This window comes from Amblyomma mixtum, chromosome 3 (genome assembly GCF_055824585.1).
Source record: "Amblyomma mixtum isolate Tamu chromosome 3, ASM5582458v1, whole genome shotgun sequence".
In the NCBI taxonomy this organism is placed as follows: Eukaryota; Metazoa; Arthropoda; class Arachnida; order Ixodida; family Ixodidae; genus Amblyomma; species Amblyomma mixtum.
The window spans coordinates 187461643-187486865 of NC_143014.1; the positions used below are offsets into that span (position 1 = coordinate 187461643).

The following is a 25223-nucleotide window of genomic DNA, read 5'->3' on the forward strand; positions in this document are numbered from 1 at the left end:
CCACCCCATTTCCATCTTGAGGAAAAACACAGCGCACTCCTAAGACACGGACAAAGAAAGGCAAGACGATACAGCGCTGACTTCAACTGATTATTTTATTGTGGAGCAACATATATATACGTTCGAAAAGTGGGCGGGAAGACATGAGTAACATCTGCTGTGGTTGCACGCGACCGAAAGATAACAAACTACAATTGAAAACAACATGAGGGCAAGGGTGACCCTTGGAGGCAACAAAAAATGAAAACTAGACAAGATAAAAAGACAAGTGGAGGGGCGATTAAACGGATCACACTTAAAAGGATGACGCAAGCAGGCAGTACAAGAGACAAAAAACACTAGGTGATGACAACAAGTGAACAAAATGCACTAAAAGGCCAAAAAGACCATTAAAAAGTTTTTAAAACCGATAAAAGAACCAAAAGGGACGTTGAAAGCAGAAGACAGAAAACAACCTTGTCCAAAAGGTAAAAAAGGCTAAAAAACGTATTTCGGGATCCTACACATCAAAGTTGCTCTATGCCTGGCTCAAATAATCTAACTCACGTTTCGTTAGCGCTATCGAGGGTGTGCTAACACAATCTTCACCTAGCTTTAGAATGTGGGCGGCTTCTATAATTTCGCGTGTGGATTGATGCGCGTTTCTCGCGATGACCGAGCAGTCATGAAGGAAAGGCTCGCAGGAACCGGAGGGACACTTTAAACAGTACCCAGGTTTTTCTTGACGGTGTTAGAAACATTATTTGAGTGCTCCATATGACGCTCATTGAGGCCTCAATGAGCGTCTTATGGAGCACTCAAATAATGTTTCTAACACCGTCAAGCAAAACCTGGGTATTCAATGTTTAAAGTGTTCCTCCGGTTCCTGCGAGCCTTTCCTTCATGACTGCTCGGTCATCGCGAGAAACGCGCATCAATCCACACGCGAAATTATAGAAGCCGCCCACATTCTAAAGCTAGGTGAAGATTGTGTTAGCACACCCTCGATAGCGCTAACGAAACGTGAGTTAGATTATTTGAGCCAGGCATAGAGCAACTTTGATGTGTAGGATCCCGAAATACGTCTTTTAGCCTTTTTTACCTTTTGGACAAGGTTGTTTTCTGTCTTCTGCTTTCAACGTCCCTTTTGGCTCTTTTATCGGTTTTAAAAATTTTTTAATGGTCTTTTTGGCCTTTTAGTGCATTTTGTTCACTCGTTGTCATCACCTAGTGTTTTTTGTCTCTTGTACTGCCTGCTTGCGTCATCCTTTTAAGTGTGATCCGTTTAATCGCCCCTCCACTTGTCTTTTTATCTTGTCTAGTTTTCATTTTTTGTTGCCTCCGAGGGTCACCCTTGCCCTCATGTTGTTTTCAATTGTAGTTTGTTATCTTTCGGTCGCGTGCAACCACGGCAGATGTTACTCATGTCTTCCCGCCCACTTTTCGAACGTATATATATGTTGCTCCACAATAAAATAATCAGTTGAAGTCAGCGCTGTATCGTCTTGCCTTTCTTTGTCCGTGTCTTAGGAGTGCGCTGTGTTTTTCCTCAAGATGAACTACCAACTAGCCCGCTCTTCCACCCTTGCAAGCCCATTTCCATCCTGCCTAGTTCAGCGAAAGATTTAGAAAAAACTTATATTTTTAGTAATAAACACCTTTATCTCCAAATCGAGGGGTTTTCCAAATGTAAATGCGGTTTTATCGAAAAAGGGGGCACTCAAGCTCTATTTGAAAAAACGAGTGACCACTTATTTTCTTCACTTAAAAAAAAAATCTATCATGCGCACTTTCTTTAGATGTCGCAAAAACCTTTGACTGCGTATGTCATGATATATTGCTAGATAAGCTCTACAGTTTAAGTTTTCGTAAACTTTTTTTTTCGGTTGTTGCATAATTTTCTTACAGATCGTTCCAAGCTTGTATTCATTTCAAACATTTGCAGCGCCAGTGTTTTTTTCTCAAGGCTGGTGTACCACATGGTTCCATATTGTATCCATTACTTTTGTATTGTGTACGCTAAAAGACGTGTAATGTGCTGCCCAGTTGCAAACTCTTTCAATATGCAGGCGATACTGGACTTGTAGCTACATACGTGAATTTCTCGTATGCATTCTCAATACTTCAGAATGACGTCAGAAATTAGTAGCCTGGACTGATATGAATTTTGATGGATATTAACCATTCTAGATAGAGGTTAGTTCGCTTTCATATCCCACTCTAGAGTATCTCGTTTCTTACTTTATTAGCGCACATCTCGATATATCAATTCTTCTTGCCCTCCAATAAATATTTCGAATTTGTTAAAGTATTTGATTACATGGTTTGATTACAGTCTTAATTTTTTTATTCCCTTATTCTACCTATGTGCCAAATTTCATAAACTCGCCTCTTTATTGCATCATATCAAAATGTTTTTCTTTTGTCAGGAAACTGTTGGTCTGTTCGTTAGCTTACAGTATACTTAGGTATTAAATTACAACATTTATTCTTTATTGTGGTATCTGGCATCAGGGTTTGAATAGGGTATTAAAATATATGTTAAAAAGTGTTACTTATGACATGTATACTCGACAAGATGTGGATCTTTTTCAGATGGTAAGAATGCCCGATTTTCGATCAGTTTTTGTTCAGAGAGTGGTACTCAAACATTTCTGGAGCGATACATTTAAAGTCTCAACTGTGTTTTGCCGACCTTCACATCATGTATCCGCGTTTTCAGTTCCTCACACATGTGCCATATTTGGCAGATATACTCGGGCCTATTATGTACCAGACATATTTAATGCTCTTCCTTCATAAATTAATTCCTATGAGTCTAAATGTGACATTAGGAAAACTCTGAAGGAATTATACTTGAAATAATTATAGGTTGCACGTTTTCTTTTCTGTGTCATTATGAAACTTGTTCTTGCTTTCAACCTGTCTAGTGCTTTGTATTATTATTGTTCGCAATTAACTTGGTTTCAGTGTAATTCTTTTTTTCTCTCTAATGGTCAGTTTTTGTGGCTAAGTCTTGTTGGCGACTGGCAGGTTTCGCGTGACAAGCCACAGTGATGACTTAGGCGAGCCTGATTTCTGTAATTCGGTTTGTAGATTTGAGAATAAACTTCATTATTATTATATTATTATTATTACTATTATTATTACTATTATCATTATTCCTTTTCGTTTTACATTGTCAATTTGAAATTATTTTTCTGAGTATGTAAATAAGAGATTTACCGCCTGCTGCCGGGTTTTGCACAAGCCACTGATGGCTTTGGCATGCCCGGAAATGTACTGTATTGCCTGACGGAAAATAAAACTATTATTATTATTATTATTATTATTATTATTATTATTATTATTATTATTAAAATTTTCAAGGTGATACATTATTTTCAAGATTGTTCGTCATTGCAATCGGACATATCTGCCTTCTTTAATTGGTGCTCGAAGAATGGGCTGACTGTCAATTCTTCTAAAACCAAGGTTGTCTCATTTACGCATAAAACGCAACGCCTTCTGTATTCTTATTCTGTGAACTGTATGCCGTTGTCCCGGGTTGATGAAATTTATGATCTCGGTGTACTTTTCGACCATACCCTCAGCTTCTCCTCTTATACTAAACGCATTGCTCTACGGACTATGGGCACGCTCGGTTTCATCTGCAGACTTTCGCGAGAGTTCCGAGCCCCACTTCCAGAACGGCAACGATTGGCCTGGGGGAGCTCAGATCAGACAAATTCCTTACTCCAAACAAAGGAACACCTCAAGGATCGGTCATCTCCCCTACGCTCTTCAACATAGCCATGATTGGCTTAGCAAAACAGTTAAAAGCAATCGACGGCATACACCATGCCATGTATGCAGACGACATCACCATCTGGGTCAACACAGGCTCGCTTGGAGAGAAAGAAGAGAAATTACAAAAGGCAGCTACCTGCGTACAGAACTACGTCAGAGAAAGAGGGCTAGCATGCTCCACCGAGAAATTCGAGCTCCTAAGAGTTTGGAGAGGAAAACAAAATCGCACAGTCCCCACTAGCAACGACTTAAAGTTAAAAGTATACCTCGAGGGGAAGTCGATACCAGAAAAAAAAAAAGGAGCCGCCGCGGTGGCTCAGTGGCTATGGTGCTCGGCTAGTGGCCCGAAAGACGCGGGCTCGATCCCGGCCGCGGCGGCTGAATTTCTTTGGAGGAGAAATTCGAGGCCCGTGTACTGTGCGATGTCAGTGCACGTTAAAGAACCCCAGGTGGTCGAAATTTCCGGAGCCCTCCACTACGGCGTCTCTCATAGCCTTAGTCGCTTTGGGACGTTAAACCCCACAAACCAAACCAAACCATACCAGAAAAAACACTCATCAGAATCTTGGGGATGTGGATACAGTCAAACCAAGGCTGCACCCACACCCTCGCCCTACTCAAAGCATCCACTCTACAAGTGGCCCGCATGATCAAGCGCATCTCACACAAACGTCATGGCATGCGAGAGGAGGACACACTCAAGCTGGTTAGAAGCCTGGTGGTCAGCCGAGTGACATACAGCCTCCCCTACTGCAATCCCATCAAGAGTGAGGTACAACAGGCGGACGTGATCCTACGCAAAGCCTACAAAACCGCACTCCACCTTCCTCACAGCACTTCAACCGAAAAGCTCCTAGCCCTAGGACTACACAACACTTTTGATGAATTGAGAGAAGCACAACTAGTCTCCCAACTGCGCAGACTACAGCAGACCCCACCTGGCAGGGAGCTCCTAACGAAACTGCATGGGCCGCACCGATCAAATTCAAGAGATACAGAGGACAGAAACAATCCCGGACGAATATCGCAAAACACTAAAAGTAACGCCCATACCCAGGAACATGGATCCCAACCTGCACAAAGCAGGCAGAGAGGCAAGGGCTGAATACCTACAAAAGACATTAGCACCCCAAGAAACGACGGTATTCGTGGACGCAGCCACATGCACCAGAACAGCGGGGCAGCACAACAGCAATGCGGTAACAACAGTGATTGACTCGACCCTACGCGAGATCACCAGCGCATCACTAAAACACTGTACGATAGTCGAGGCTGAAGAAGCGGCCGTCGCTCTAGCGGCAGCGGAGGGCTATCGATCTAAACGGTCTCTAACAATCCTTACAGATTCACAAACAGCATGCCGCAACTACCTACGCGGCAGAATAGGGCACAGAGCGCTCCGCATACTCCGCTCTGGGGGCCACATAACACAACGACAACAAAACGAATAACCAATCAGGCATACGATAGTATGGACGCCGGGACACGCAAGAGTAACAGGGAACCAAGAGGCGGACAGGATAGCTCGAGGGTACACTTATTACCGAACATCCAAAGTAGCCGACCTCGAGGAGAACGAACCTGTACCCCAAGATTATTCGGCGATACTAAATTATTACAAGGGCTGCAGAAAGCGGTATCCATCACCACACAACTCCCTTAGCAGAGAAGACTCTGTCGCGTGCAGGCAGCTACAAACGGGCTCGTACCCGAACCTACACGTACTCAACAAAATGTATCCCACAGAGTACACTGACAAATGCCCTTGGTGCCAAGAACCACCCACGCTGTACCACATAACGTGGGCATGCCAGAGGATAAGCGTGGTACCAGTTATAACCAACCCGAGTGCGGAGCAATGGGAGGGAGTGCTCTCCAGCGATCGCCGAGTCGACCAAGAAGGTCTGATTCGGCGAGCACATCTGACAGCAGCTTCCAGCGGAGCCCTGGACTAAGGGCAGCCGACCTTTGTACAAGCAGATGGACAAAGCCATCTGACAGCCGCAGAAGAAAAGCAAATCTAGAGCTTAATAAAGTTGTTCACTCACTCACTCACTCACTCACTCACTCACTCACTCACTCACTCACTCACTCACTCACTCACTCACTCACTCACTCACTCACTCACTCACTCACTCACTCACTCACTCACTCACTCACTCACTCACTCACTCACTCACTCACTCACTCACTCACTCACTCACTCACTCACTCACTCACTCCATTCTTAAAGCTCTACTTGTCCATACGGTCGCCACTCTTGGAGTATGCGTCTATTGTTTGGAATGGCAAGTCGAACTGTGGCAAAATCGACAGAGTTCAGCTAAAATTTTTACGCATATTTCAATCTCGGTATTCTTGCACAACTTCCAGCTCTCGTTCCGGACGGAGTAATTAACCGCATCTCCCTTCTCTTAACTGCTATCGTGTGAGGGCAGATATAATTTTCTCGTATAAACTACTTCATGATTACATTCTATACCCTGAGCTCCTAGCGTGTGTCCTTTTGCGTGTACCCCGAAAGAGCATAAGGGAAGTCAGACCATACAAGTTTCTGAGCTTCTACACTCCCTCTCCCCTCTGCACAGAATGCGCGTGTACCCCGAAAGAGCATAAGGGAAGTCAGACCATACAAGTTTCTGAGCTTCTACACTCCCTCTCCCCTCTGCACAGAATACAAAAGTCGTTTAATTCTCTTTGTCCTCACCTTGATACTTTCGAAAACTCTTTCTCTTCGTTTGTATTTGATGTCCGTAGCGTTTCATTTTGAGCAGTCCTTTTTTGCATATATAACTTTCCCTTTCAAGCATATTGTTTTTACTTCACTTGTGCATTTCAACCTATTTAATTTTTGTTCTACTTAATTGTCTCGTTACTTTTACTTGTTTTTACTGGTATTTTTACATGAAAACAGTGTACTCGTGTCTGACTGTCCGTACCGCGTTCAGTAATAGTATTTCTTTATTTCATTTCATTGTATGTATAGCTTGTATTTTAGGGATTTCATTTCGTTCATATTTGAATTGGATTATTCTTGATTGTATTTTTCTTTATATGTTAGGCCCTTATAGTGAAAGGTCGTCCTTTGTTTTTATTCCCTTTGTTTGTTTTTTGCTTGTTATTTATATGTCTGTTGGCCTGCTCTAGCTGTTCTCATTTCCCGCTGTTGCCGCTGCTTTCATGTTTTCGCTTTTTTGTTATGCTTTCTGTTCGCTGTCACGCCTTTTGTCTAAAGCAAATGCCTATTTGATACGTATTTTTTTCTATCGCCTTGACTACCGCATTACTTCGCTTGATTATTTTCCTTTGTAGGGAAATGAATGTAAATTTGTGTGTGTATGGTGTATCTGTGTGTGTGCGCGCATGCGTGCGCGTGCGTATGCGTGTGCGTCTGTGCGCGCGTGCGTGTGTGTATGTGCGGTGCACCAGCACCAAGACCCTAGGGTTGGTCCTGGGCTCCGAAAATAAAGATTGACTGATTGGTTGATTGATTATTATTATGATTATTATTTGGACTTTCCTGCAGTGTACTGGGATATGGAATCACAGTATACGGCTTTTGTTCTTCGAGTTGGAAAGAAAGCATTGACAAATTTCTGAACAAAACTCTACTAACTGTCGCTTACAACTCCTCTATCGAGTCATCGGATTACCTTTTTGGACGTTAAAGCTTACTTCTTTCCACTCACTAGTTTTCCAAACGGCTGTCATAAGACATTATTTGAATTCGGAGTTTAATATTGCCTATGCTGCTCCCCGCGTTTTGCGGATCCAGCGCAGGTCTGAAGTCCCAAATCCAATATTAAATTTGGACGAGCAAGGCGCTGTGCTTATGCTCCTGAATTTTTTCATTGACTTTCAGAAGAAGTGTTGGTGGCCACTAAGTGGGTGCATTACAGCATCTGTTATGAACTTCCTCTTAAGATCTTAAAGTTTCTTCCCATTTCCGCGATAATTTGTAAGAGAAGGACATGTTTTAGTCATTAATGTGGTAACGTTGTGTAATATACTATTGTGATTTAGCTAGCAATTTGGCACTAAGTGATTGTGTACAGTTCGAATCGCGTAGCCAACGTACCAGCAAGTTTCTGTCGTTGCCGGGCCTAGTCGCTCAAGCTCCTAAGTAGCTTTGACTGGCCCTCAAGCTTTATATTCTTTTAATCATAATGTTTATTTCCACCAATAACTGCACTACAGCAGAAACAGGCCGGTCTAAGCCTCTGGTTCGCTTGTATGACCGCGCCTTATGATGTACAATACACACGGTGAAAATGGGTAGGTCTACCCAAACAAATTAAAAAGAACTGAAAAACCCTAAACATAAATAACCACGCTAAAAATTTTCTCTGCCGCTTTAACAGCAGTTTCACCATTCATTCTTTAATAAGTGTTTCAAAATACTTTTAAAAGTCGCGGAAAAGATTTCATCTAGTAACTTGTTGAAAATATCTGGGACATAACAGAGCGTTTGGCAGCACCATGTCTTGTGGCTGAACGGGGAACAACATGCCGATAGTGTTTTCAATGTTCCCGTGTGGCGGCATTTGCGTGTTTATATGTGGAGTTCCAAAAATGTTTAACGGCAACAGTTTAGATGGGCAAGGATTCAAAATTTCTATTTTCTGCTGGCAATGAAGATTATTAATATAACAATCGTTGCTCGCCGTGTTGTTTCTCCCCAGTTAAATCTGTCCCCTCAATAATATACATGGGAGTGTTCTTTGAATCGCGTATGACTTGGGAAACGCGTTTGGCCCATGTTCGTAATCAGCTTAGAAGTGTTGCTTGGTTGTTTTATCATTGTAAAAGCATAGTTGCCTTCAAAGTAAAAAAAAAAAATGGTTGACCATGCACTTTCCTATGGTATACTGCTTTATGGGATTACAATATTCGCTCTTTGTTCACGTCTTTGATGCAGCCGTGTTGATTCAATTTTAAAAAGTACCCTTAAGAGCGTCGCGTACGAACTGCCAATGGGGTCACCGAGCAACATTTTTAAACAGCTTGGTTTTCCATTTTTTCACTCCCTTTTCACCCACACAGTGGTACTACGACATTTCTAGCGCTCTGATTTTAAAACTGAGCACGTTCCTCAGCGCACGCTTCGTTACGTCTCACGTTTCTCGTTCCCTCGATCAAAAAACCAGATACCCGAGACAAGACGCTGCGTGTATGTGCCTAAAGTTTTCAATGAGTTGTCGGATGAATTTTTTTCTGCTACTTCTATAACTGTGCTGAAAAATCTACTTCGTTTGATTTGAATATTTTACGCTTGTATTTCATTCACGTGTGTGTAGGTTCATTCACTTCATCTGCCAGGAACAGACGAACTTTTTTTTCGCTAAACTGTTAAGTGTATTCTGAGTGCAAAAAAAAATTGTGCTGCCGCGCCAACTTGCCAGGCCAAGTCCCACAAGCCGATATTGGCTTAGACGGACCTTATGAGTATCGGAATTATTTATGGTGGAAATAAAGTTATTATTGATCGATTAATTAATTAATTGATTGATTGATTGATTTTGTTGGTAGAAGAATTCAGGTGTCTTGGCTGCTGAACGTGCCGCTGCAATCAGCCGGTTTTCTTCCATCGGCGTCTCTCACTGCTTTCGATGCTTTACGTGAAGCGGCGCTCATCCGCTCCTCTTTTTCCTCCTGGGCGGCGCGCTAAGCGTCGCTCGGCTGCTTTCGCTGTTTAACGTGCCACAGTACTCGCACGCTCTTTTCGGGCCTTAGCGACAAGTTTGGCCTCCTTCCCGCCAACGTGTGCGTCTACATTAAAGTGCCTTTGGCGACACAGGCGAACCTTCGTATCTCTTGGCTCATCCGACTCAATTGCACGGCCACGGTTGCAGCACCACTGCCTCCGAGAATTTGGAAGAGCGGAACGAACGAATGAAGGATGACACTGCGTTGATGACAGAAGGCAGGTTTGCTGTCACCATTAGATTTTTTTCTTTTAATACTACGTGTGCATGCATCATTTCACCGTAATAATTGCCGTGGAGCAAAAAAAAAAAAATGCGGCGATCGCCGAGTGGTCGAGGGCGTCGCGATAAGAAGCTCTTCGATGTATATGTATTTGCTGCGGCGCTTCCCGCTCGGGACGCTGGGTGGGTAAGTTTTTTTTTGCTGGATTCCATTCGGACGGAAAGTTTCGGCTGCAGTTCCGGCTTCCTGTTCGGACGTCGTCTTCGATGCAATTTCGGGACGATGTTCTCCTGATTTTGCCAAGAACGACAGCTAAAAGCATTTTATGCTTAATATAGCGCACGTTGTGGAATGAAAGTGAAACCACTATTGGTGACCGCCTGGAGCAAACAGATGCATGTGTTAGTTTGCAATTTTAGAATTAATCACTTCAAATAAGTTAGAAACAGTTTTAAAGTGCTAGAGCTATGCGAAAAGTTTAATTCAGACACTTATTGAGCATCAAACCGAACCTAAATATTAGCGTAGCTCCGGAAAAGGAACCTTTATTCTGAGCATCGCCCCCCCCCCCCCCCCCCCCCCCCCCCCCCCTCCTGTCTTTTAGGAAGGCGCGCAAAATCCAAGTGGAGAATGAAGTTTGGCGCCCCGTGTCATCAACTGCAGATGCGCGAACTTTGGCATGCATGCTATGTCAGCGGAGAATGAGGCTGCTGAAAGGCGCGGACCGTTCAGAAAATGTGTTCTTGCTTACTACGAACATTTCGCAGGTTACGCGCTTTTGCTCAGCTACCTAAAATTGCACCACACAAAAGTTCAATGCTTTCAACTAGTTATAGCTAACAATTCTGGACAAAATCATTTTTCCACAAGAAATGGTTTTTGAACGCGATTTTTACCTATATTGTAAGATTTTATTGTAACAATCAATATATCCGCTGGTCGCCCGTCGGTAGGTTTGCATGTTTTTGCTATCGTCATTAACGTTCCCCATTGGTTTTCTATGGCAGTCTTAACTGCAAGCGATAGAAAAACTTATATATATATATATATATATATATATATATATATATATATATATATATATATATATATATATATATATATATATATATATATACGAGGGGGTACCCAAAAGAAACCGGACTTATTTTTGTTTGAACTTATTTGTTCACATTTTAAGCACAGACCTTCAATTTCCTTTAAAGTATTCCCCACTTGCAATGATACGCTTGTCGAATCTTTCATTCCATTTTTCAAAACATTGTTTAAATTCATCTTTTGTGATGCTTGACAGTGCCTCCGTCGTTTTTTTCTTCACCGCAGCAACATCAGCGAAACGCTTTCCATTCACCTATTTTTTCATTCTAGGAAACAAAGAAAGTAGCACGGGGCAAGGTCGGGAGAGTATGAAGGTTGAGGAATAGGGGTCATGCCATTTTTGGTCCAAAATTGTCGTAGAAACAGGGCTGTGTGAGCAGAGGCATTGCCATGATGGAAAAACCAGTCACCCGACTGCCACAAATCTGGCCTCTTCCACCGCACACTGTTACCCAATCTTTTCAAAACATCCAAGTAGAAAGCCTGGCTAACTGTCTGACCCTGCAGAACAAATTCTCAATGGACGACTCCTCTCACGTCGAAAAAAACAAATCAGCATTGTTTTTAGGTTCGGTTTCACCTAACAAGCTTTCTTGAGGCGAGGTGAATTTTAAGTTTTCCATTGGTATGATTGTTGCTTTGATTTCGGATTCGATTCAGGAACACTTGAGTTGTCCCCATAGCATCGTTTTTGTACGTCTTTCTTAATATTTCAAGAGTTTCCATTCAACTTTTTCCGAGCAAAAATCAGAATTTCACCGGCGCACGCTTTTCACGAAAATCAGCCATTGCAAAAACGACATTCACACAAAACAGTCGTCACTCTAAAACTCTGCCTAAACTAGTCTGACCTCCTTCAACGACGGCACTCGGCTTACTGACTCTGGAGTGTTCGTTCTATGCGCTCCTAGTGGCAAAACGCGGTACCACAGAAGCTTTGCGGACCAAAAAATTTAGTCCGGTTTCTTTTGGGTACCCCCTCGTGTATATATATATATATATATATATATATATATATATATATATATATATATATATATATATATATATATATATATATATATATATATATATATATATATATATGGTTTGGTTTATGGAGTTTAACGTCCCAAAGCGACTAAGGCTATGAGAGACGCCGTAGTGGAGGGCTCCGGATATGTCGACCACCTGGGGTTCTTTAACGTGCACTGACATCGCACAGTACACGGACCTCTAGAATTTCTCCTCCAAAGAAATTCAACCGCCGCGGCCGGTTGAATAAATACCCCCGAAAGCAGAAGGTTTGACAGCCGTCGCCGTAGCTCAGAGGTAGAGCACCGGACGCGTAATTCGGAGGTCGTGGGTTCGGATCCCACCGGCGGCATGTGGTTGTTTATTCTTCTGCTTTTCTAATCAATTAGCTTTAAGCGACAACATATTCGGTAATATTCTCACTTGATCAACACCACAAAAAAATTAATTAATTAAACAAAAATCCCCTGTGCTCCTTGGTTTCTGTGGCTGTTGGCTTCTCTCATATTTATAACGAGCCCCTCATTCCCCTTCCCCTGTTTGCTTAAATGCTTAGCGAGGGCCTCGGTTCTGGCAGCCTTGACGCCATAGGAAGCATAAGAGGGTTCTCACACAGCTTCCACCCTCGCCGTTCGATTGCGTTCTACGTCACACCAGCGGTACCTTAGGATGTGCCACGTCTGCCGCTTAAGAACATGGGTGGCGCTGATGACCACTCTCAAGGTTAGGTTATTTGTAAACATAAAGACCCCCGAAAGCAGAAGGTTTGACAGCCGTCGCCGTAGCTCAGAGGTAGAGCACCGGACGCGTAATTCGGAGGTCGTGGGTTTGGATCCCATCGGCGGCAGGTGGTTGTTTTTTCTTCTGCTTTTCTAATCAATTAGCTTTAAGCGACAGCATTATCAGTAATATTCTTACTTGATCAACACTACAAAAAAATAAATTAATTAAAAAAATCCCCTGTGCTCCTTGGTTTCTGTGGCTGTTGGCTTCTCTCATATATATATATATATATATATATATATATTGTTACGCATCAGAAGAATGTACCGTTACCTTCAATATCTCCATAACAGTACCATACAGTATTCCAATATTCAAAATTTTTCTCCAAGAACGTTGAACATGTGTACAACTGACACAAATTAGCATTTAAAAACACCTAGGCTTGATTTAGCTGAGGGCTAACCATACGAGAAAGAAGTCAACAGCCTCCGAAACCAGGAAAGGAATAGCGGAATATTAGTAATAATTTATTTTGTTTTGAGTAATCATTTGGACAGAAAGTAATCTGACAGAAAGTAGAAGAAAAGATAACATATGCGGCCGTTGCGAACCGTACCCGCCACCTTCTCCAAATGGTGCATGGTGCAGTACGGCAGTGTCTGTTCTACTTTACTACTCTCAAATGCATGTATACCCACGCACTCACAGGCACGCTCCACGCACCAAACCCCTGCAGTTAGGTACCGAATCTGCCGCGCTTACCAAGGTGCAATCCGCCCTACCATAACGCTCTAGAAGCCCACGATACTCCGCGTCACCTTGCGGGCCCACCGCGGTGCGAATGGACAGGAAGTGTTGAGCGAAGGCGGCCAGAACCACGTGTAGAATCGCATCTTATTAGGACCGGCAGCTCTTCAGTATCCTTACGCTACGCGCGTTGGGCTGCACAGCAATGCAACGCGCCGCAATGTGCAGCACCGAAGACGCGGAGACCCTGCGCAGAAACGCCTCAGGTTCGTATTCAGTAAGACCGACCACGGACTTTCTCCAGATCTCCGGACAGGCAGCGAGCTCCCATTCTGTCACACTCGCATCTGCTGCAGGTCACACTCGCATCTGCTGCAGAATTAAAGCGCATTTATAAGGACGCATTGAATTAACTCAGACGTGCTGGTACAACAGTTCTGCTAAAAAACCAATAAGTATTTCACCCTTGAAAAGGCCTTTCATCTAGCAGTAATGGCTGCTACTACTGTGATATATGCCTTATCTTTAAAACCCTATTTCATTTACAGAAACGCGTCGCCTAAACAAAAAAAAAAGCGTTAGTATCGTTTTCACTGTTACACTCTAAATTTCATGATCACCTGCTTTATTTTTGATATATTTTCCTTTCATGTACACGCTCATTTCTTACCTAGGGTTTTCCTCTGCCTAAACACTATTCCCAGTGCTGAGTAGCACGCTGGCGGTTTTTACACGCTGAAAAAATTCTCGAGTAAATAGACTTCGTTTCCTTCATGTCGCATTTCACCTAAGGAAATCCAAGAACCAGGATGAGTTTGGAGACATCGCATACCCCGTAACGGCCAGCTCCGCGACCCTGTTCCTCGCGTACAGACACTGCACAGTCGCCTCATCTGTTGACCTGCGAAACAAACGCGCTCCCAACAAATATCCGCAGGTGCCGCCGTGTGAGCACAACCGCGCGCGATTACACAGAAGCTAGGCACTTTATTCAGCGCGCCGACGCGTCGGGTCGCGCGGGTCAAGCGAAACAAACGAAGCGATGAAGCCTCGTAACTTTCCGCCCGCCTTCTGTCGGACTGACTGTCGGTTGCCGCCGCCGTCGCGCTCAGCTCCGAGCTCTTCCTCTGTTTTCTCTGCGGTCAAGTCGCGCCGTTCGGGAAGACTCGGCTGGCGAGCGCGCGGCGGGGGATTTCCCCCGGGGCGGCTCTTCTTCCGCGCCGCTGCACCTCCCTGAAGCTTCGGCATCGTTTTCTGGACCGCGCCTCGGTTGAGATAAAAAAAAATAAGGAAGGGAAAGAATTAAAACAAAAAAAAAGTCGTTTCGCGCGCATCTAGAGGGGCCAGAGTTTAACGGGTGAGTGCTCGAGGCGGCGGCGTCGAAGGCGGCCGCACATCCGCAAAGGTCGCCGCGCGACGCCTGACCCCAAAACGGCGCAGCAGCGGCGGTGAACGCCCGCGCGGCACACACATGTTCTCCCGCGAGCACACGCTCTCCTCAACACCCCCCCGTGTAAGAAAAAAGAAGAAAATACAGAAACACGGCTGCACTTGTAAACACGGAAAAGCGAATATCCTAAGAGGGTGGGGGGGGGGGGGGGGGGGGGTAATAATTGTGCCGCCACTTTTAGACGCACAGCGGGGAGGAGAAAGGTCACGGTGGCTTCCGAAGTTGACTTGGGAGTCGCGGAAAACAGCAAAAATCGTCACTCGCCAGAAACCGGCCACGCTACCTGCGACAACCACTAAGCCGCCGGTTCAAGGTGATAAGTGCGTGGTTATGCGAATGCCGGCATGTAAAGCTGGCGTTACAAAAAGTGAAGTTAACCGCGCGAACGCAGAAATAAAAGTAGCTGTATAATGCTAAGACGCGTTATAATCTGTACGAGACGAAAATAAACGCCGAGGCTATATCAGAAAACCCCTAAGACCCTCCAGGTTTTCAAATTTGACCAACGTAAACCATTAGTGAGCTTGCAGGAGGAATTTCTAGCTACATGAGTGCTCTGGTAGCTTGGGAAGCATAGCGTGTACAGGTTATAACAAACCTGTCTTCGACCTTGGATACAGAAAAGGATATGCTATTCTGACAGATCATAACAATGATGACAGATGATGGCCAAGTTTCATCACTATGACCCTCATTGTAGTCTGTATAAAAATTACCACAAACAACTAACATAGATGATACTTCTAGACGATGGTGCCATAATTACCAACACTATCCATCAAGGACTTCCTTCGCATGTCACAAATATACCAATCCATCATGGGCACCACACTTCCGCGGATGGGAATGGGATGGGGAGTTTCATGAATGCACCCAACGGTACAGCACTCCGCAACATTTTGTATTGGTTTTGCTTCCATTCAACATTGCTCTCATACTACTATAGTCTAGCTATGAGTTTCAAATGAGAAATTTCGTACCTGTGGTTATGAAGTCGCTCTATGAACCACACACTATAGTACCGCTCTACAGAAAAGGCCTGCAGCTCCAAGGAGCCTCATTCCTTCTCCAGAGTTAACCACGCGCAAGAAACTGAGCTGGAAATTGCGTCATAGGAATCGTGTTCAGCGCTATTAAACAGGTCGGGGCGCAAGATAACCTTTTTGTGATCTTTATCACAGGTCGGCTAAGAAATATACGAATCCCAAAGAAAGTGCGGAAGCCAACTCAACAGGCCGCGATATTCAATATAGGAACTTGAACCCCCCTGGGTCCGCAAGGGCAAGCATTCTTCTTCCATACTCCAGTTACCTCTGTCGACACACTGTGCCTGAAGTTGTAAACATACTATAATGGAGATCGCACAGTCAACGCGTGACGGCCGACAAATGACAGCTTGCCCTTGCGGCAGGCATATCAGGGTGAGAATGTAGTTTGTGACGATAAATGAGGAGCTCTGCATCGGCGAGCTTACAGACGGAACTTTCCTCAAGTTATGGCTGTGGGCAGAACACGCAAGGACATATTACTACGACCTAACTGACCAAGTAGCGATGTTGCAGCCTGTGGAGCGCATATTCTACCAGTGCTTATTTCCCGCTCTCTACAGGAGGATCTGTTATTGTTAGATATACAAAACAAAGTGGATGCAAGGATATACTACGCCAGTGATTTATTCCAACGCTCTACAACTGTCTAACTGAAATATTTCGCGCGTCTGTACAACGGTTTAAAATTTGATAAAAATAGGCTTTCTGGATAGGCGTTAAAAAAAAAAGGCTTTCTGGATATATATAAAAAAAAAGTTCGCTTTATGTGTGGTTCACGGGGGTTCAACGTCCCAAAGGTACTCAGGCTATTCGGGACGCCGTATTGCCGGACTCCGGAAACTTCGACCACCTGGGGTTCTTTTACGTGCACTGGCATCGCACAGCACGTGGGCCTCTAGCATTTCGCCCCCATCGAAATTTAACGGCCGCGGCCGGGATCGAACCCGCGTTTTTCTAGTCAGCAGCTGAGCGCCATGACCACTGAGCCACCGCTGCGGCTATATTTTTTCTTTATTGCATGGAAGAACTTCCGTAGAAATGAGGAAAACTTCAACCAGACTGGTTCGCGTCTCAAGTTACCGGGCTGCTTAATAGGAGCCCGCCATAGCCCCAACTCAACACTGCATCCCCATCAAAACATCAAAATTCAGGGAGGCACACACATGCATCTAGGCACGGCAGCTAGCTTGGAGGTTCTTCGCGTGCAGCATATACACTCCTCACCAAAGCACACTGTTCACGAAACACAGATTTGGACGATCTTGGTGGCTCGGCATGTCTGTCCATCATACGGCTTTTCCAAAGACTGAATAGTCCCATCAACACAAACAGGTCATAAGGCACAACATAGTTTTTGTCAACAGGCAGAAATCTAATAGTGTATGGTGTAATTTCAATGTCCTTCTTAAGAGTTCGTTGTAGTATGTCCCAAAAGAACATGGCATCACGGCACAGGATGAAGCAATGATCAATTGTCTCAGGCACGTTACACAGACGGCAATTCACATTCCAGGGTACAAACATCCCCTTGTCATTAAGAAATGTCTTGACAGGCAGCGTCGCTGTGTGTAGTTTGAAAAAGAACGTTTTAGCGGCTGCCTGAATGCAAATCCGCCTAACACGCTTTAGAACACTCATGTCCAAAGACCCCAGATAAGGCTGCCGATACAATGGTGTAGGGAACAAAGACTCAGTGAGAGCCAGGGTCATCTGTTTTCTCGAGAGGCTATACAGGTAATCTAAAGAGAAGCGCACAGTGAGGAAATTGAAAGTGTCAGCAACCTCCTTAAGGAATCCCCATAAAGTCCCCTCACGAGCCTGCACAGTCGGTGCGAACAAGTAAGGCAAATGAAAACTAAGCCGCCTAATGAGCACAGCTACCAGAAACGGGTGGTTTGCCGATTTTAAAAAGAAAAAACGGGAAACAAGCTGATGCACGAACAGGTGAACAAGACCCACTCCACCACCCTCTAAGGGAAGGAACAAGTTGTCACGCCTCATGGGCTCCCATTGAGAGCGCCAAACGAATGTTGCAAATATTCTGTGTATTGCTTGCAACTTCCTCCTCGCACAATGCAGGACTTGAAGGACATACGGGAGCTTTGCAAACAAAAATATGTTACAGACATGTGCCCTCGCAAACACTGAGAGTTCCCTACCCATCCAAGCCTGTGTTTGCCGCCGTAGAGTTACAATTTGTGAATCCCAGTAGGCTGTACTGTTGCGGCTATACCGCACAGAAAGTAGTGCAAGGAAGATGCTTTTGCACGTTGGTTACGCGACCATATGGACGCAGTGAGTGTAATTGTCGCCGTCAATCTCATAAAAACCTGAAATTAATTAACAAAGTTTTAGTCACTGCAGTTCTGTGCACGTTTGAAGCGTAAGCTTTAAGGTGTCCTGTTCCCAGATTATTTCATTTTGTGGAATTCTCGTAGCCCGACCATGCTCCGAGATATGCGCCTCCACATTTCGAACTCAATACGAATAATGCGTGCAGCACGGTGACTAGCAGCGCGAAACTCCTCCTTGATATGACGCAGCTGTTGCGTATGGCGTCGTTAGCCGAAAGTGAAAAGGAAACAGCTATAAGCTTAGTCTGTTGCTCTACGCTGTTGGCGGACGAAAAGCCGCACGCAACAGCTGCGTCACACAGGGGACGAGCTTTGCGCCTCTCCTCCTAATTTTATTTGCGTAATTGCATGAACTGAGTTGAAAATCTGAAGGTGGATATCTCAGTACACGGGCGTGCTGCGACCACCAAATGGAAGAGTCCAAGGATACGACCGCCTCTAGGTTTCCAGTGCAGAAATGCACGCTAAATGCGGCGACTAAAACTTTCATGAACTGATTTTAGTTCCTAAGGAGACTGAAAACGACAATTACCTACTCGCTTTGTGTCCGCCTGGTCTCATAACCTACGAGAAAAAACAGCTGTCGTGTACTACTCATCGTTATTTTTTCTTTTTAAATCGTGAACTCTTAATCTTAACGCCCTATATTTGACACTGGCCGAAGGCACCACTCGTCCCCGCACATGGCTGCTTCTGTATAGTCAGTAACGTTATTGAACGTATGAGCTCCCACGGCTAGCTGCCAAGAACGCCATACATGTTTTTTCAACACATGCACACGTTATTGCAACGCGTGCATGCACACGCACACAGGGACTTGCGCTACTTGCTTGCAGTTGTTGCAATTACTAATCATAGACGTCTCGCCCAAGGGAGTACATTTCCCTATCTGAACCATCGCCAAGTAATCGCTGCTTGTTCAAGGTAACAGCCGGCGGCACTTGGCTTTATCATTTTGCTTGTGACGCGAGATGTGACCAGATTTGCGTCGGATGGTCGCATTCACGTGCAACTGCTTCCACACTGTTTCAGATTGTTGCAGTTGCTATTGGTTCCTCTTCTCAGACGTTCATTGCCAGCTTCAAACTGAGCGCGGCCGAGAGCGGCACGGATTCCGTTCAGCGACGACAGCTTCCTGTGGTTATACAGTGTAAGCTTCGAGTCCGAGACGCCGGCTCCCACGTGCGCTCTGTTCGCGCGCACGTATGAGCCTAAGTCACAGACCTGTGAGCTATAGCAGCAGCGCTCGTAGCTTCCGCTGCACAGCCACAGAGAAATGTCCCATAGTATATCGCCGCGGCCGCCGATTGTTCAGTTTTATGTGGGCGCAAGTCAGGCCAATAAAGAGTTTCTTTCGTAAGCCTTCCGTTGCATTCCTGACTAGCTGACTGAAGTCACCACTACGCGACAATATCATTGGTTTAAGTGCTTGAAACCAACGTCCCTTCTGCTGAAATGCATTGTGACAGAATAACTAAAATGTAAGCAAGCCGACCCCACATCAGTGGAACAACAGCCCATTCTCATCTTCACAAAGCATGTGATCTCCAAACTGGCAGCAATCAGATATGTTCATATCTTTGCAGACTCATTTACGGTCCTTCAACGGCTCAAAGTTATTCGTGAGGCAAATGAAGTACGAGAGACAACACACACCTACCACTCTCGTCAAGACACACTGGACGTAAGGCCACACAATGAAGCTATAGTCTCTCTCAAAACTTGTCCGCAGAGCAGTCAAAACTACGAGAGCCAGGCTTCCACAAGAGCTCTGTTCTCACGCGCTCGCAGTGCAACCACACAGGTCTAGAATTCATCACGTCGTGCTCGCAGCTTCCACTTTACTGCGAAAAAGTTACGAGACAAAGCAAATGCAGCCATGCTAATAATAGTATACGCTTCACTTCTGATCCCGACGACTCATCGTTCTCCCGTCTAAAACCATAGCCCACCTACCGCACCCGCAAATGTTTTGCCTCTGACCCTACCTGCGTTCGCTCCACTTCAGCGGATTAAGTAGCGAGCTGAGCAGGAACTGGACCGGCGCGGCACGACTGGCTCGCGGAATAATGAACACAAATGTGACACCGCGAATGACGGTGGGATGATTGTGTCTATGTTTGGGGGGTTACAACGAGCGTTTTAGGGTGCGATGAATGTGTGTGTACGGACTTGAGCGTCTTGTCGTGCTGCACGTTTTACGGCAGCATCCCGTCAGCGCTCGTCACTTCTCTGCTCGACCCGCCGTACATACTTTGGTGCGCTTGGCTTCCCGCATACGTGCAGTGTTCCGAGCACGACCCTCCGCCTCGGCTGCCATCATTGATCTTCCCGCAACGCGACTGATCTGTCATGTCTCCAGCTGGAAGTATTATCATCACTACGGCTACCACTACAATGCGGGCACGCGCGCACAGCTGCTTTAACACTTGCCGCCGGCGAATCTCGCCACCGAAGGTGAGCAAGAGCCGCCTCTCGGGAACACCTGTGCGCGCGCGCAGCAACCACTCTCTCCGCGCGCCACCACGTGCCCTCTCTCCTCGACACCTTCCTGCTCCTCTCCTGCACCTTCCCTCTCGTCCCTCTATTATTTCCACCTTCCCTTCTAGGAGAGAAGGGCATACGGACGGGACGACACTGACGACAACTACGCGAAATAGGGACAATGTGGCGAAGACAGCTCCCGCCGTAAAAACTTTCGCTCTAAACAAGCGCCAGCAGCAATGCTTGAGCTTCATTTCGGTATTACGTAGCGGTTCTTTAAAATCCTTAGGCGATGTTTCGGGTGGCACCATGCGTGTGTTTAGTGGTTAAAGAATACTAATTTCCAGTATCAATCTGTATAGCCTGCAAAAAAAAAATGCAAAAGCCAAAGGCTCGGCTGGCATGCAAAGCACGCTCGCAGGGCGCGAGCCTTTGTGCCGCCATAACGAACGCAGTAAGAGCGCGCTGACGCGACGCAGCACGCGCAGGCGCCCGCGGAATGCGCCGCCAGGCTGCCGCCTCACGAATGACTCAGTGAAAGCAGAGAAGAGAAAAGAGTTCACGGCGTCTGAGGAGCCGTCTGGCATGCACTGAGGCCCTTTCGTCGGAAAAAAAGATAAGCGCGCGGGTGCGCGGATAGCAAGCTCTAGAAACTCAGACCACGATAAGCGAGGGCGCACTATGCGGCCGCGACGCTCACTGACGCACTTCGCGAAGCCTTGGCACGCGTTGCTCAATACAGTGCGTCTCGTCTCGATCGGAGACAGCGGCGGCAGCAGCCAAGATCCAGACGCGCTCGGAAGAGGTGCTATCCCGCGCCCAAGAGCGGCTGGCGGCGGCAACGTATCAGCGCCACGTATGTGGCCCGCGTCAAGGTGACTGCGTGTGCACGAGTTTATGCAGAACCAGTGTGCACACACGGAGCGGGCTTGCGCGGCGCTCGACTTTCGGCCGCGCTTGTTCATGCATGCGGGGAACGCCCGGCCGGGCCTGCAATGTGCGCATACTTCGTCGCACGGATTCCAGCAGTGTAGACGAAAGGTGGAGACACGGGCATGTCGGGACTCGCGCGCGGCGAACACGCGCGGAGGCAGTGAACAGCGTATACTACGTCAACAATGATGCATCGGGTCGCAGCACCCGTCTCTGGATGCAACACGTCAACGAAGGTCTCATTCGCTGCGCGCAGGTGAAATTGCTTAATTGTTTCCTTGCTGGGCGATGTCACGCATTACAACTAGTTTCTTTCTCTTTTCGTCTTGGGAGCGAACTGGGAAAGTTTTGTGGCGGAGAATGCGTTGCACAATGTCTGCGATGTGGCCTGAATTCAAGACTGGCGCGTTCACCTTTTCCACCTTTCCCAATTAGATCGAATGTATCGCGTTCACTCATATCCACTGCTTTCTTTTTCGCTCGTTATACTTTCCGCTGCTGCAGGAAATCTAGCCTGTTCATAGGCGTTACAATATTACATGTCATGGCACTAACGTGCAGCCGGTTACGGGCAGTGCCACTGTTTACATGAACGGCCTCCGCTTCCTCCATATCATCTTAGTGGCTCAATGGTTACGGCGTTGTGCTGTCGAAGACGGGTTCGTCGGTTGGATTCCTATTTGCGGCGGCTAAGTTTCGGTGGAGACAAAATGCAAAAACTTCGGCGTGCTGAAATTCCGGCAATCGTCGCAGAATCTCTTGGTGATTGATGTCAGGAGCACGTCAGGAGACGACGTGCGTCATAGTCTAGGCGTAACTTTGAAAAGTGAAAATATCGTTAACTCTATTAATTTGACGCCTCGCTTGAAGGCTCACAAATCACGCCTGTGATTATAAAGCTACCTGACAAAGCCAAGGAACCAAAAAAAAAAACAACCAAACCGCTCGCTCTTTGCTAATAGCGAATACATGCATGAGATGTGGAGACGACAGAGCTTTCTTGTCATATACAAGACGGAGGCAGGCGACAACATAGGGCGGTGCGTTCAATTCAGAAAAGTTTCAAGCCATTTGCTTACCCCGATGCGCCCAGACTACGCCCCTAGCCTCGGTTTAGTGCGTCAGTCGCTTTTTAGTTTACATATTACTGACTCTTGAAAGGTAAATGCAAAGCCATGCAATTCCGACCGCGTCCCAAAGCCTCCTCGGAGGCGACCAGCCAACTGCCCATTCCCACTTCATGCTGGGCGGCTGCAACAACAATCGCAACGAAAGGCAGTGCAAGACCGCGACAAACTGTCACCAGCGGTCGCAATCCCGGTCTGCCAGTGACAGCCGAGTCAGTGCCCTAGAAGGGCCAGTGCCCGTCCTGCCCGGAGCCTGCCTAGCGCCTGCAGCGCTGGACACTCAATCTCAGTCGAAGGCCGACGGAAGTCGCGACCGGCAGGCGCGCCGGCCGGAACATGTTCTGCACCAAGGCGACATCGCAAAGAGCCCGCGGGTAAGCGTAATGCGCCGAACGAGCTCAGCAGATTGGAATGCGACAAAAGACTTTCACAACGTTCCTGGTCGCTTTCCATGGGCCGGCGTAATGAAAGGTGGAAGAAAATCAGACTGTCTGCAGTTCAAGTGGAAAGCACAGCCACGCAGATGATACATATCTGCGTAGTCGTTTGCATATCAGCAAAGTTGATCAGCAGGACACTTAACAACAGCCCGCGCCGGCCGTAAACCTCTGCACTCGGCAGGTTTGGGAATATACGACGGCTTTCAGTGCGCAAAGTCGGAATGGTTGGGCAAAGATTTTTTTTAGTGGGCACATACCTTCGTACCCTTGAGGAAAGGGAAAAGTAGATAAAGGTAAAGCAGGGACGTTAATCAGACTGGGGTATAGTCTTGCTACCCCGCGCCTGGGGGAACAGGGACAAAGGGAACAAAGGATGGAGTTGGACAGTGCCATGATGAAGAGCGCACATAAAGAATCATTCTCTTAAGATCACAGACGGTCTCTGAGGCTGACTGACTTAGGGCATGCCCTATTAGTCGAGTGGCTTTCTGCGCCATTGACCGATCAGGACAGAATACCGACCCCATGATTTTCGCAGCAGTAAAAGGTCGGGTGTCCAGCCAATTTAAACCAGCCCGCAATATTCAACGTTCAACTCCGAAGTGAGAACGAGAGCATAGGAGATTTTCAATACTGTCCTGAAATCCACAATGGCCGCACAATGTAGTACCCGGCATCCCAATCAGGTACTCTTAGACAAGCATACCGGCGACCGATATCGAAATTCATGTAAACTATAAGGGCTTAAGATCAAATGTTCAGCTACTGAAATCAGTTCATTCAGCGTAGGCGCACCATTCAGGTGGCCTGCAGGGAGAATATAGCGAAGGCCAGACCAAGACTGTGAAAGGGGTAGGAAACTAGGGCTAGTTATTGCCAGCAGTGGTTCCAACCCTGCTCAATGATAGTTTTTTTTTTTTATCAGCTGGAAACCGTTGCCACGACAACAATACGACGCTACAGTTGGCTCTCCTCCGACCGCTACGGGAGGACTTGGCGCTGAAATCTGGATTGGCTGGACAATCGTGCATATGGAAGTTTGCTACCCCTGACTGTACTGGACATGAATTTTATGTTGCAGCGAATATCGCTTGAGACACATTCATTCACGGTGAGTTTGCAATATCGCAACGGTGGGGCTGCCAAGCGGAGAAAAAAAAATATACTTTGAAAATCCGGCTCTCGTAACGTCAAAAAAAAAAAAAAACAAGGATGACCCCAAATCAGACGCTCTGACGACACGTGGACAACAAACGTTGTTTGACGATGAACTGAATACACTTTAGCTGCCCTGACAACGAAACTCCGATGTTACGAAATTCTCACAACAACAAAATATTTTGATGTCCCCGAAGAGTGTCGTCATATAGTTGAATGATTACACCCCTCGACGCTCTGGATCATCAGACTGTGAGGGGCAAAAATTTCAATAGAAGCTTAAGAAGGTACAGCGAAATTTCACTATTACATTATTTTTATTTAGAAATACTGCCAAACTGAATCGGGATCATTGCAGGCAGATAATAGCGCCTCACTGCAGATAAAACTGCAGGGCCAAGGTGCATTTTTTAAAAAAGCGTATCAACCGAAGATGGTGCTCAACACCAAATTATTGACGCCAGGCCTTGGTTTGATTTCATCAAGGGTCAGTTTGGCCAAAACTACTCTATTGCAAAGCGGTTCAAGAAACACAATCAATCAAGGATCTACTTCCCTCTTCCTTTCCACCATGCGATATGAAAATTTTGCAAGCGACGAACCACATCGCGCACGACGATCTCCGCTAAAGTTTTACAAGGGAGGACGTTATAACCGCCGCCGCTCCCCGGCGTCGGCGGTACCTGCCGGCAGCAATGAGCGATAATGCCAGAGACAAATGGCTCGTTCCCGTTCTTCAACGTCGTGCACTCGTCCCGCAGCGAACGATGGGCTGGCAGTCAGCGAGAGCGTCCACCCTTGAGTAGGACTCCCCACCACTGTAAGCAGCTTTCCCCGTGCCGCCAGTAACACGCCTTTTCCTTCTCACTCCACACTTTCCAAAGCCCGCGGTGCTCGGTGGAACGTGAACCTGCGCAGCCTGTCTAAGCGCGGGTGCCCAGAAAGAA

At 46.2% G+C, this 25223-nt stretch overlaps 1 protein-coding gene and 1 long non-coding RNA gene across 2 annotated transcripts in view; one reads left to right on the forward strand and one right to left on the reverse strand.

The window, feature by feature from the left end:
- The window catches only part of LOC149353012 (uncharacterized), an 80432-nt gene that overhangs the window by 52405 nt on the left and 2804 nt on the right, over positions 1-25223 (reverse strand). The gene's annotated exons all lie outside the window — the stretch shown is intronic.
- Positions 21416-25223, forward strand: part of LOC149353013 (uncharacterized) — a 46571-nt gene continuing 42763 nt past the window's right edge. Inside the window, exons 1-2 of the long non-coding RNA XR_016290897.1 lie at positions 21416-21807; positions 24044-24229. This is a non-coding gene — a long non-coding RNA (uncharacterized LOC149353013). The remainder of the gene's footprint in view (positions 21808-24043; positions 24230-25223) is intronic.